Source organism: Telmatherina bonti, assembly GCF_933228915.1.
Source record: "Telmatherina bonti genome assembly, chromosome: 4".
NCBI lineage: Eukaryota > Metazoa > Chordata > Actinopteri > Atheriniformes > Telmatherinidae > Telmatherina > Telmatherina bonti.
Genome location: NC_136622.1, coordinates 140,506 through 154,596, shown reverse-complemented (window position 1 = coordinate 154,596; position 14,091 = coordinate 140,506).

Below are 14,091 nucleotides of genomic sequence, written 5' to 3'. Positions count from 1 at the left end.
CATAATTGTCAAAAACTACTTGAAAGTGCGAAAAATGGTCAAAAGTACCTAAAACTGGCTTCAGAAGTTAAAAACTGGTCATAACTACTGAAAACTAGTCTAAATTGCAAGAACCAGACATAATCTGCTTTAACCTTTTCCATATGTTTAAACTGCTTAGAACTGTAGAGAACTACATGAAACTGCTGAAACTAGACAGGAACTGCTTCTTCTTGTCCTATCTGCCAAGAACTACTTGAAACTGTGAAAAATGGTCAAAACTAGATAAAACTGAATTCAAAGCTTCAAAACTGGTCCACACTACTTAAAACTACTCTAAACCGCAAGAACCACACAAAATCTGCTTTAACCTGTTCCATTCGTTTAAACTGCTCGAAACTGGTGAAAACTACATGAAAAGGCTCAAATTAAACAGGAACTGCTTCTTCTTGTTCCTATCTGCCAAGAACTATTTGAAAGTGTGAAAACTGGTCAAAATGACTTCAACTGGCTTCAGAAGTTAAAAACTGGTCAAAACTACTGAAAACTACTCTAAACCGCAAGAACTAGACAGAATCTGCTTTAACCTGTTCCATTCGTTTAAACTGCTCAAAACTGTCGAGACCTACATGAAAAGGCTGAAATTAGACAGAAACTTCTTCTTGTTCATAACTGTCAAGAACTACTTGAAAGTGCGTAAAATGGAAAAAACTACCTAAAACTGGCTTTAAAGCTTCAAAACTGGTCCAAACTACTTAAAACTACTCTAAACCGCAAGAACCAGACAGAATCTGCTTTAACCTGTTCCATTCGTTTAAACTGCTTGAAACTGGTGAGAACTACATGAAAAGGCTCAAATTAAACAGGAACTGCTTCTTCTTGTTCCTATCTGCCAAGAACTATTTGAAAGTGTGAAAACTGGTTAAAATGAGTTCAACTGGCTTCAGAAGTTAAAAATTGGTCAAAACTACTGAAAAGTAGTCTAAACTGCTAGAACCGGAAAAAAAAACTACTTTAACCTGTTCCATACGTTTAAACTGCTCGAAACTGTTGAGAACTATATGAAAAGGCTGAAATTAGACAGAAACTGCTTCTTCTTGTTCATAACTGTCAAAAACTACTTGAAAGTGCGAAAAATGGTCAAAAGTACCTAAAACTGGCTTCAGAAATTAAAAACTGGTCATAACTACTGAAAACTAGTCTAAATTGCAAGAACCAGACATAATCTGCTTTAACCTTTTCCATATGTTTAAACTGCTCAGAACTGTTGAGAACTACATGAAACTGCTGAAACTAGACAGGAACTGCGTCTTCTTGTTCATAACTGTCAAGAACTACTTGAAAGTGCGAAAAATGGTCAAAACTACCTAAAACTGGCTTCAAAGCTTCAAAACTGGTCCCAACTACTGAAAACTACTCTAAACCGCAAGAACTAGACAGAATCTGCTTTAACCTGTTCCATTCGTTTACGCTGCTCTAAACTGTTGAGTTAGATTTGAAAAGGCTTAAATTAGACAGAAACTTCTTCTTCTTGTTCATAACTGTCCAGAACTACTAGAAAGTGCAAAAACTGGTCAAAATGACTTCAACTGGCTTCAAACCTTAAAAACTGGTCAAAACTGCTGAAAAATAGTCTAAACCGCAAGAAGCAGACAGAATCTGCTTTAACCTGTTCCATACGTTTAAACTGCTCGAGACTGTCAAGAACTACTTGAAAGTGCGAAAACTGGTCAAAATGACTTAAACTGGCTTCAACCCTTCAAAACTGGTCAAAACTACTCAAATTTAGTCTAAACTGCTAGAACCGGAAAAAGGAAACTGCTTTAACCTGTTCCAAATGTTGAAACTGCTCGATACTGTCGAGAACTACATGAAACTGCTGAAACTAGACAGAAACTGCTTTTTCTTGTCCAGAACTACTAGAAAGTGCGAAAACTGGTCAAAATGACTTCAACTGGCTTCAACCCTTAAAAACTGGTCCAAACTACTTAAAACTAGTCTAAACCGCAAGAACTAGACAGAATCTGCTTTAACCTGTTCCATTCGTTTAAACTGCTTGAAACTGGTGAGAACTATATGAAAAGGCTCAAATTAAACAGGAACTGCTTCTTCTTGTTCCTATCTGTCAAAAACTATTTGAAAGTGCGAAAAATGGTCAAAATGACTTCAACTGGCTTCAGAAGTTAAAAACTGGTCAAAACTACTGAAAACTACTCTAAACCGCAAGAACTAGACAGAATCTGCTTTAACCTGTTCCATTCGTTTAAACTGCTCAAAACTGTCGAGACCTACATGAAAAGGCTGAAATTAGACAGAAACTTCTTCTTGTTCATAACTGTCAAGAACTACTTGAAAGTGCGTAAAATGGTCAAAATGACAAATTGGCTTCAACCCTTCAAAACTGGTCAAAACTACTCAAATTTAGTCTAAACTTCTAGAAACGGAAAAAACAACTGCTTTAACCTGTTCCATTCGTTTAAACTGCTCGAAACTGTTGAGACCTACATGAAAAGGCTGAAATTAGAAAGAAACTGTTTCTTCTTGTTCATAACTGTCAAGAACTACTTGAAAGTGCGAAAAATGGTCAAAACTACCTAAAGCTACTCTGAACCGCAAGAATCAGACAGAATCTGCTTTAACCTATTCCATTCGTTTAAACTGCTCGAAACTGTCGAGAACTACATGAAATTGCTGAAATTAGACAGGAACTGCTTATTCTTGTTCCTAACTGTCCAGAACTACTACAAAGTGCAAAAACTGGTCAAAATGGCTTCAACTGGCTTCAACCACTGGTCAAAACTACTTAAAACTACTCTAAACCGCAAGAACTAGACAGAATCTGCTTAAACCTGTTCCATTCGTTTACACTGCTCTAAACTGTTGAGATAGATTTGAAAAGGCTGAAATTAGACAGGAACTGCTTCTTCTTGTTCATAACTGTCAAAAACTACTTGAAAGTGCGAAAAATGGTCAAAAGTACCTAAAACTGGCTTCAGAAGTGAAAAACTGGTCCAAACTACTTAAAACTACTCTAAACCGCAAGAACCAGACAGAATCAGCTTTAACCTGTTCCATTCGTTTAAACTGCTCGAAACTGTCGAGAACTACATGAAAAGGCTGAAATAAGACAGAAACTGCTTCTTCTTGTTCATAACTGTCAAAAACTACTTGAAAGTGCGACAAATGGTCAAAAGTACCTAAAACTGGCTTCAGAAGTGAACAACTGGTCATTACTACTGAAAACTAGTCTAAATTGCAAGAACCAGACATAATCTGCTTTAACCTGTTCCATATGTTTAAACTGCTCAGAACTGTTGAGAACTACATGAAACTGCTGAAACTAGACAGGAACTGCGTCTTCTTGTCCTATCTGCCAAGAACTACTTGAAACTGTGAAAAATGGTCAAAACTAGATAAAACTGAATTCAAAGCTTCAAAACTGGTCCACACTACTTAAAACTACTCTAAAACGCAAGAACTAGACAGAATCCGCTTTAACCTGTTCATTCGTTTAAACTGCTCGAAACTGTCGAGACCTACATGAAAAGGCTGAAATTAGACAGAAACTGCTTCTTCTTGTTCATAACTGTCAAAAACTACTTGAAAGTGCGAAAAATGGTCAAAAGTACCTAAAACTGGCTTCAGAAGTGGAAAAACTGGTCATAACTACTGAAAACTACTCTAAACCGCAAAAACCAGACAGAATCTGCTTTAACCTGTTCCATATGTTTAAACTGCTCAGAACTGTTGAGAACTACATGAAACTGCTGAAATTGGCAGCAGTAACCCTTTTTTGTTCCTATCTGCCAAGAACTACTTGAAACTGTGAAAAATGGTCAAAACTAGATAAAATGAATTCAAAACTTCAAAACTGGTCCACACTACTTAAAACTACTCTAAACCGCAAGAACTAAACAGAATCTGCTTTAACCTGTTCCATTCGTCGAAACTGCTCGAAACTGTCGAGACCTACATGAAACGGCTGAAATTAGACAGGAACTGCTTATTCTTGTTCATAACTGTCAAAAACTACTTGAAAGTGCGAAAAATGGTCAAAAGTACCTAAAACTGGCTTCAGAAGTGAAAAACTGGTCCAAACTACTTAAAACTACTCTAAACCGCAAGAACCAGACAGAATCAGCTTTAACCTGTTCCATTCGTTTAAACTGCTCGAAACTGTTGAGAACTATATGAAAAGGCTGAAATTAGACAGAAACTGCTTCTTCTTGTTCATAACTGTCAAAAACTACTTGAAAGTGCGAAAAATGGTCAAAAGTACCTAAAACTGGCTTCAGAAATTAAAAACTGGTCATAACTACTGAAAACTAGTCTAAATTGCAAGAACCAGACATAATCTGCTTTAACCTTTTCCATATGTTTAAACTGCTCAGAACTGTTGAGAACTACATGAAACTGCTGAAACTAGACAGGAACTGCGTCTTCTTGTTCATAACTGTCAAGAACTACTTGAAAGTGCGAAAAATGGTCAAAACTACCTAAAACTGGCTTCAAAGCTTCAAAACTGGTCCCAACTACTGAAAACTACTCTAAACCGCAAGAACTAGACAGAATCTGCTTTAACCTGTTCCATTCGTTTACGCTGCTCTAAACTGTTGAGTTAGATTTGAAAAGGCTTAAATTAGACAGAAACTTCTTCTTCTTGTTCATAACTGTCCAGAACTACTAGAAAGTGCAAAAACTGGTCAAAATGACTTCAACTGGCTTCAAACCTTAAAAACTGGTCAAAACTGCTGAAAAATAGTCTAAACCGCAAGAAGCAGACAGAATCTGCTTTAACCTGTTCCATACGTTTAAACTGCTCGAGACTGTCAAGAACTACTTGAAAGTGCGAAAACTGGTCAAAATGACTTAAACTGGCTTCAACCCTTCAAAACTGGTCAAAACTACTCAAATTTAGTCTAAACTGCTAGAACCGGAAAAAGGAAACTGCTTTAACCTGTTCCAAATGTTGAAACTGCTCGATACTGTCGAGAACTACATGAAACTGCTGAAACTAGACAGAAACTGCTTTTTCTTGTCCAGAACTACTAGAAAGTGCGAAAACTGGTCAAAATGACTTCAACTGGCTTCAACCCTTAAAAACTGGTCCAAACTACTTAAAACTAGTCTAAACCGCAAGAACTAGACAGAATCTGCTTTAACCTGTTCCATTCGTTTAAACTGCTTGAAACTGGTGAGAACTATATGAAAAGGCTCAAATTAAACAGGAACTGCTTCTTCTTGTTCCTATCTGTCAAAAACTATTTGAAAGTGCGAAAAATGGTCAAAATGACTTCAACTGGCTTCAGAAGTTAAAAACTGGTCAAAACTACTGAAAACTACTCTAAACCGCAAGAACTAGACAGAATCTGCTTTAACCTGTTCCATTCGTTTAAACTGCTCAAAACTGTCGAGACCTACATGAAAAGGCTGAAATTAGACAGAAACTTCTTCTTGTTCATAACTGTCAAGAACTACTTGAAAGTGCGTAAAATGGTCAAAATGACAAATTGGCTTCAACCCTTCAAAACTGGTCAAAACTACTCAAATTTAGTCTAAACTTCTAGAAACGGAAAAAACAACTGCTTTAACCTGTTCCATTCGTTTAAACTGCTCGAAACTGTTGAGACCTACATGAAAAGGCTGAAATTAGAAAGAAACTGTTTCTTCTTGTTCATAACTGTCAAGAACTACTTGAAAGTGCGAAAAATGGTCAAAACTACCTAAAGCTACTCTGAACCGCAAGAATCAGACAGAATCTGCTTTAACCTATTCCATTCGTTTAAACTGCTCGAAACTGTCGAGAACTACATGAAATTGCTGAAATTAGACAGGAACTGCTTATTCTTGTTCCTAACTGTCCAGAACTACTACAAAGTGCAAAAACTGGTCAAAATGGCTTCAACTGGCTTCAACCACTGGTCAAAACTACTTAAAACTACTCTAAACCGCAAGAACTAGACAGAATCTGCTTAAACCTGTTCCATTCGTTTACACTGCTCTAAACTGTTGAGATAGATTTGAAAAGGCTGAAATTAGACAGGAACTGCTTCTTCTTGTTCATAACTGTCAAAAACTACTTGAAAGTGCGAAAAATGGTCAAAAGTACCTAAAACTGGCTTCAGAAGTGAAAAACTGGTCCAAACTACTTAAAACTACTCTAAACCGCAAGAACCAGACAGAATCAGCTTTAACCTGTTCCATTCGTTTAAACTGCTCGAAACTGTCGAGAACTACATGAAAAGGCTGAAATAAGACAGAAACTGCTTCTTCTTGTTCATAACTGTCAAAAACTACTTGAAAGTGCGACAAATGGTCAAAAGTACCTAAAACTGGCTTCAGAAGTGAACAACTGGTCATTACTACTGAAAACTAGTCTAAATTGCAAGAACCAGACATAATCTGCTTTAACCTGTTCCATATGTTTAAACTGCTCAGAACTGTTGAGAACTACATGAAACTGCTGAAACTAGACAGGAACTGCGTCTTCTTGTCCTATCTGCCAAGAACTACTTGAAACTGTGAAAAATGGTCAAAACTAGATAAAACTGAATTCAAAGCTTCAAAACTGGTCCACACTACTTAAAACTACTCTAAAACGCAAGAACTAGACAGAATCCGCTTTAACCTGTTCATTCGTTTAAACTGCTCGAAACTGTCGAGACCTACATGAAAAGGCTGAAATTAGACAGAAACTGCTTCTTCTTGTTCATAACTGTCAAAAACTACTTGAAAGTGCGAAAAATGGTCAAAAGTACCTAAAACTGGCTTCAGAAGTGGAAAAACTGGTCATAACTACTGAAAACTACTCTAAACCGCAAAAACCAGACAGAATCTGCTTTAACCTGTTCCATATGTTTAAACTGCTCAGAACTGTTGAGAACTACATGAAACTGCTGAAATTGGCAGCAGTAACCCTTTTTTGTTCCTATCTGCCAAGAACTACTTGAAACTGTGAAAAATGGTCAAAACTAGATAAAATGAATTCAAAACTTCAAAACTGGTCCACACTACTTAAAACTACTCTAAACCGCAAGAACTAAACAGAATCTGCTTTAACCTGTTCCATTCGTCGAAACTGCTCGAAACTGTCGAGACCTACATGAAACGGCTGAAATTAGACAGGAACTGCTTATTCTTGTTCATAACTGTCAAAAACTACTTGAAAGTGCGAAAAATGGTCAAAAGTACCTAAAACTGGCTTCAGAAGTGAAAAACTGGTCCAAACTACTTAAAACTACTCTAAACCGCAAGAACCAGACAGAATCAGCTTTAACCTGTTCCATTCGTTTAAACTGCTCGAAACTGTCGAGAACTACATGAAAAGGCTGAAATAAGACAGAAACTGCTTCTTCTTGTTCATAACTGTCAAAAACTACTTGAAAGTGCGAAAAATGGTCAAAAGTACCTAAAACTGGCTTCAGAAGTGAAAAACTGGTCCAAACTACTTAAAACTACTCTAAACCGCAAGAACCAGACAGAATCTGCTTTAACCTGTTCCATTCGTTTAAACTGCTCGAAACTGTCGAGAACTACATGAAAAGGCTGAAATAAGACAGAAACTGCTTCTTCTTGTACATAACTGTCAAAAACTACTTGAAAGTGCGAAAAATGGTCAAAAGTACCTAAAACTGGCTTCAGAAGTGAAAAACTGGTCATAACTACTGAAAACTACTCTAAACCGCAAGAACCAGACAGAATCTGCTTTAACCTGTTCCATTCGTTTAAACTGCTCGAAACTGTCGAGAACTACATGAAAAGGCTGAAATTAGACAGAAACTGCTTCTTCTTGTTCATAACAGTCCAGAACTACTAGAAAGTGCAAAAACTGGTCAAAATGACTTCAACTGGCTTAAGAAGTTAAAAACTGGTCAAAACTACCTAAAACTACTCTGAACCGCAAGAACCAGACAGAATCTGTTTTAACCTGTTCCATTCGTTTAAACTGCTCGAAACTGTCAAGAACTACACGAAAAGGCTACAATTAGACAGAAACTGCTTCTTCTTGTACATATCTATCAAGAACGACTAAAACGTGCGAAAACTGGTCAAAATGGCTTCAGAAGTTAAAAATTGGTCAAAACTACTGAAAAGTAGTCTAAACAGCAAGAACCAGACAGAATCTGCTTTAACCTGTTCCAAATGTTGAAACTGCTCGATACTGTCGAGAACTACATGAAACTGCTGAAACTAGACAGAAACTGCTTTTTCTTGTCCAGAACTACTTGAAAGTGCGAAAACTGGTCAAAATGACTTCAACTGGCTTCAACCCTTCAAATCTGGTCAAAACTACTGAAAACTAGTCTAAATTGCAAGAACCAGACATAATCTGCTTTAACCTTTTCCATATGTTTAAACTGCTTAGAACTGTTGAGAACTACATGAAACTGCTGAAACTAGACAGGAACTGCTTCTTCTTGTCCTATCTGCCAAGAACTACTTGAAACTGTGAAAAATGGTCAAAACTAGATAAAACTGAATTCAAAGCTTCAAAACTGGTCCACACTACTTAAAACTACTCTAAACCGCAAGAACTAGACAGAATCTGCTTTAACCTGTTCCATTCGTTTAAACTGCTTGAAACTGGTGAGAACTACATGAAAAGGCTGAAATTAGACAGTAACTGCTTCTTCTTGTTCATAATTGTCAAAAACTACTTGAAAGTGCGAAAAATGGTCAAGTACCTAAAACTGGCTTCAGAAGTTAAAAACTGGTCATAACTACTGAAAACTAGTCTAAATTGCAAGAACCAGACATAATCTGCTTTAACCTTTTCCATATGTTTAAACTGCTCAAAACTGTCGAGACCTACATGAAAAGGCTGAAATTAGACAGAAACTTCTTCTTGTTCATAACTGTCAAGAACTACTTGAAAGTGCGTAAAATGGAAAAAACTACCTAAAACTGGCTTTAAAGCTTCAAAACTGGTCCAAACTACTTAAAACTACTCTAAACCGCAAGAACCAGACAGAATCTGCTTTAACCTGTTCCATTCGTTTAAACTGCTTGAAACTGGTGAGAACTACATGAAAAGGCTCAAATTAAACAGGAACTGCTTCTTCTTGTTCCTATCTGCCAAGAACTATTTGAAAGTGTGAAAACTGGTTAAAATGAGTTCAACTGGCTTCAGAAGTTAAAAATTGGTCAAAACTACTGAAAAGTAGTCTAAACAGCAAGAACCAGACAGAATCTGCTTTAACCTGTTCCAAATGTTGAAACTGCTCGATACTGTCGAGAACTACATGAAACTGCTGAAACTAGAGAGGAACTACTTTTTCTTGTCCAGAACTACTAGAAAGTGCGAAAACTGGTCAAAATGACTTCAACTGGCTTCAACCCTTCAAAACTGGTCAAAACTACTGAAAACTAGTCTAAATTGCAAGAACCAGACATAATCTGCTTTAACCTTTTCCATATGTTTAAACTGCTTAGAACTGTTGAGAACTACATGAAACTGCTGAAATTAGACAGGAACTGCTTATTCTTGTTCCTAACTGTCCAGAACTACTACAAAGTGCAAAAACTGGTCAAAATGGCTTCAACTGGCTTCAACCCTTAAAAACTGGTCCAAACTACTTAAAACTACTCTAAACCGCAAGAACTAGACAGAATCTGCTTTAACCTGTTCCATTCGTTTAAACTGCTTGAAACTGGTGAGAACTACATGAAAAGGCTGAAATTAGACAGTAACTGCTTCTTCTTGTTCATAATTGTCAAAAACTACTTGAAAGTGCGAAAAATGGTCAAGTACCTAAAACTGGCTTCAGAAGTTAAAAACTGGTCATAACTACTGAAAACTAGTCTAAATTGCAAGAACCAGACATAATCTGCTTTAACCTTTTCCATATGTTTAAACTGCTTAGAACTGTTGAGAACTACATGAAACTGCTGAAACTAGACAGGAACTGCTTCTTCTTGTCCTATCTGCCAAGAACTACTTGAAACTGTGAAAAATGGTCAAAACTAGATAAAACTGAATTCAAAGCTTCAAAACTGGTCCCAACTACTGAAAACTACTCTAAACCGCAAGAACTAGACAGAATCTGCTTTAACCTGTTCCATTCGTTTACGCTGCTCTAAACTGTTGAGTTAGATTTGAAAAGGCTTAAATTAGACAGAAACTTCTTCTTCTTGTTCATAACTGTCCAGAACTACTAGAAAGTGCAAAAACTGGTCAAAATGACTTCAACTGGCTTCAAACCTTAAAAACTGGTCAAAACTGCTGAAAAATAGTCTAAACCGCAAGAAGCAGACAGAATCTGCTTTAACCTGTTCCATACGTTTAAACTGCTCGAGACTGTCAAGAACTACTTGAAAGTGCGAAAACTGGTCAAAATGACTTAAACTGGCTTCAACCCTTCAAAACTGGTCAAAACTACTCAAATTTAGTCTAAACTGCTAGAACCGGAAAAAGGAAACTGCTTTAACCTGTTCCAAATGTTGAAACTGCTCGATACTGTCGAGAACTACATGAAACTGCTGAAACTAGACAGAAACTGCTTTTTCTTGTCCAGAACTACTAGAAAGTGCGAAAACTGGTCAAAATGACTTCAACTGGCTTCAACCCTTCAAAACTGGTCAAAACTACTGAAAACTAGTCTAAATTGCAAGAACCAGACATAATCTGCTTTAACCTTTTCCATATGTTTAAACTGCTTAGAACTGTTGAGAACTACATGAAACTGCTGAAACTAGACAGGAACTGCTTCTTCTTGTCCTATCTGCCAAGAACTACTTGAAACTGTGAAAAATGGTCAAAACTAGATAAAACTGAATTCAAAGCTTCAAAACTGGTCCACACTACTTAAAACTACTCTAAACCGCAAGAACTAGACAGAATCTGCTTTAACCTGTTCCATTCGTTTAAACTGCTCTAAACTGTCGAGACCTACATGAAATTGCTGAAATTAGACAGAAACTACTTCTTCTTGTTCATAACTGTCAAGAACTACTTGAAAGTGCGAAAACTGGTCAAAATGACAAATTGGCTTCAACCCTTCAAAACTGGTCAAAACTACTCAAATTTAGTCTAAACTTCTAGAAACGGAAAAAACAACTGCTTTAACCTGTTCCATTCGTTTAAACTGCTCGAAACTGTTGAGACCTACATGAAAAGGCTGAAATTAGAAAGAAACTGTTTCTTCTTGTTCATAACTGTCAAGAACTACTTGAAAGTGCGAAAAATGGTCAAAACTACCTAAAGCTACTCTGAACCGCAAGAATCAGACAGAATCTGCTTTAACCTATTCCATTCGTTTAAACTGCTCGAAACTGTCGAGAACTACATGAAATTGCTGAAATTAGACAGGAACTGCTTATTCTTGTTCCTAACTGTCCAGAACTACTACAAAGTGCAAAAACTGGTCAAAATGGCTTCAACTGGCTTCAACCACTGGTCAAAACTACTTAAAACTACTCTAAACCGCAAGAACTAGACAGAATCTGCTTAAACCTGTTCCATTCGTTTACACTGCTCTAAACTGTTGAGATAGATTTGAAAAGGCTGAAATTAGACAGGAACTGCTTCTTCTTGTTCATAACTGTCAAAAACTACTTGAAAGTGCGAAAAATGGTCAAAAGTACCTAAAACTGGCTTCAGAAGTGAAAAACTGGTCCAAACTACTTAAAACTACTCTAAACCGCAAGAACCAGACAGAATCAGCTTTAACCTGTTCCATTCGTTTAAACTGCTCGAAACTGTCGAGAACTACATGAAAAGGCTGAAATAAGACAGAAACTGCTTCTTCTTGTTCATAACTGTCAAAAACTACTTGAAAGTGCGACAAATGGTCAAAAGTACCTAAAACTGGCTTCAGAAGTGAAAAACTGGTCCAAACTACTTAAAACTACTCTAAACCGCAAGAACCAGACAGAATCTGCTTTAACCTGTTCCATTCGTTTAAACTGCTCGAAACTGTCGAGAACTACATGAAAAGGCTGAAATAAGACAGAAACTGCTTCTTCTTGTACATAACTGTCAAAAACTACTTGAAAGTGCGAAAAATGGTCAAAAGTACCTAAAACTGGCTTCAGAAGTGAAAAACTGGTCATAACTACTGAAAACTACTCTAAACCGCAAGAACCAGACAGAATCTGCTTTAACCTGTTCCATTCGTTTAAACTGCTCGAAACTGTCGAGAACTACATGAAAAGGCTGAAATTAGACAGAAACTGCTTCTTCTTGTTCATAACAGTCCAGAACTACTAGAAAGTGCAAAAACTGGTCAAAATGACTTCAACTGGCTTAAGAAGTTAAAAACTGGTCAAAACTACCTAAAACTACTCTGAACCGCAAGAACCAGACAGAATCTGTTTTAACCTGTTCCATTCGTTTAAACTGCTCGAAACTGTCAAGAACTACACGAAAAGGCTACAATTAGACAGAAACTGCTTCTTCTTGTACATATCTATCAAGAACGACTAAAACGTGCGAAAACTGGTCAAAATGGCTTCAGAAGTTAAAAATTGGTCAAAACTACTGAAAAGTAGTCTAAACAGCAAGAACCAGACAGAATCTGCTTTAACCTGTTCCAAATGTTGAAACTGCTCGATACTGTCGAGAACTACATGAAACTGCTGAAACTAGACAGAAACTGCTTTTTCTTGTCCAGAACTACTTGAAAGTGCGAAAACTGGTCAAAATGACTTCAACTGGCTTCAACCCTTCAAAACTGGTCAAAACTACTGAAAACTAGTCTAAATTGCAAGAACCAGACATAATCTGCTTTAACCTTTTCCATATGTTTAAACTGCTTAGAACTGTTGAGAACTACATGAAACTGCTGAAACTAGACAGGAACTGCTTCTTCTTGTCCTATCTGCCAAGAACTACTTGAAACTGTGAAAAATGGTCAAAACTAGATAAAACTGAATTCAAAGCTTCAAAACTGGTCCACACTACTTAAAACTACTCTAAACCGCAAGAACTAGACAGAATCTGCTTTAACCTGTTCCATTCGTTTAAACTGCTCGAAACTGTCGAGACCTACATGAAATTGCTGAAATTAGACAGAAACTACTTCTTCTTGTTCATAACTGTCAAGAACTACTTGAAAGTGCGAAAACTGGTCAAAATGACAAATTGGCTTCAACCCTTCAAAACTGGTCAAAACTACTCAAATTTAGTCTAAACTTCTAGAAACGGAAAAAACAACTGCTTTAACCTGTTCCATTCGTTTAAACTGCTCGAAACTGTTGAGACCTACATGAAAAGGCTGAAATTAGAAAGAAACTGTTTCTTCTTGTTCATAACTGTCAAGAACTACTTGAAAGTGCGAAAAATGGTCAAAACTACCTAAAGCTACTCTGAACCGCAAGAATCAGACAGAATCTGCTTTAACCTATTCCATTCGTTTAAACTGCTCGAAACTGTCGAGAACTACATGAAATTGCTGAAATTAGACAGGAACTGCTTATTCTTGTTCCTAACTGTCCAGAACTACTACAAAGTGCAAAAACTGGTCAAAATGGCTTCAACTGGCTTCAACCCTTAAAAACTGGTCAAAACTATTAAAAACTAAATTGCAAGAACCAGACATAATCTGCTTTAACCTTTTCCATATGTTTAAACTGCTTAGAACTGTTGAGAACTACATGAAACTGCTGAAACTAGACAGGAACTGCTTCTTCTTGTCCTATCTGCCAAGAACTACTTGAAACTGTGAAAAATGGTCAAAACTAGATAAAACTGAATTCAAAGCTTCAAAACTGGTCCACACTGCTTAAAACTACTCTAAACCGCAAGAACTAGACAGAATCTGCTTTAACCTGTTCCATTCGTTTAAACTGCTCGAAACTGTCGAGACCTACATGAAATTGCTGAAATTAGACAGAAACTACTTCTTCTTGTTCATAACTGTCAAGAACTACTTGAAAGTGCGAAAACTGGTCAAAATGACAAATTGGCTTCAACCCTTCAAAACTGGTCAAAACTACTCAAATTTAGTCTAAACTTCTAGAAACGGAAAAAACAACTGCTTTAACCTGTTCCATTCGTTTAAACTGCTCGAAACTGTCGAGACCTACATGAAATTGCTGAAATTAGACAGAAACTACTTCTTCTTGTTCATAACTGTCAAGAACTACTTGAAAGTGCGAAAACTGGTCAAAATG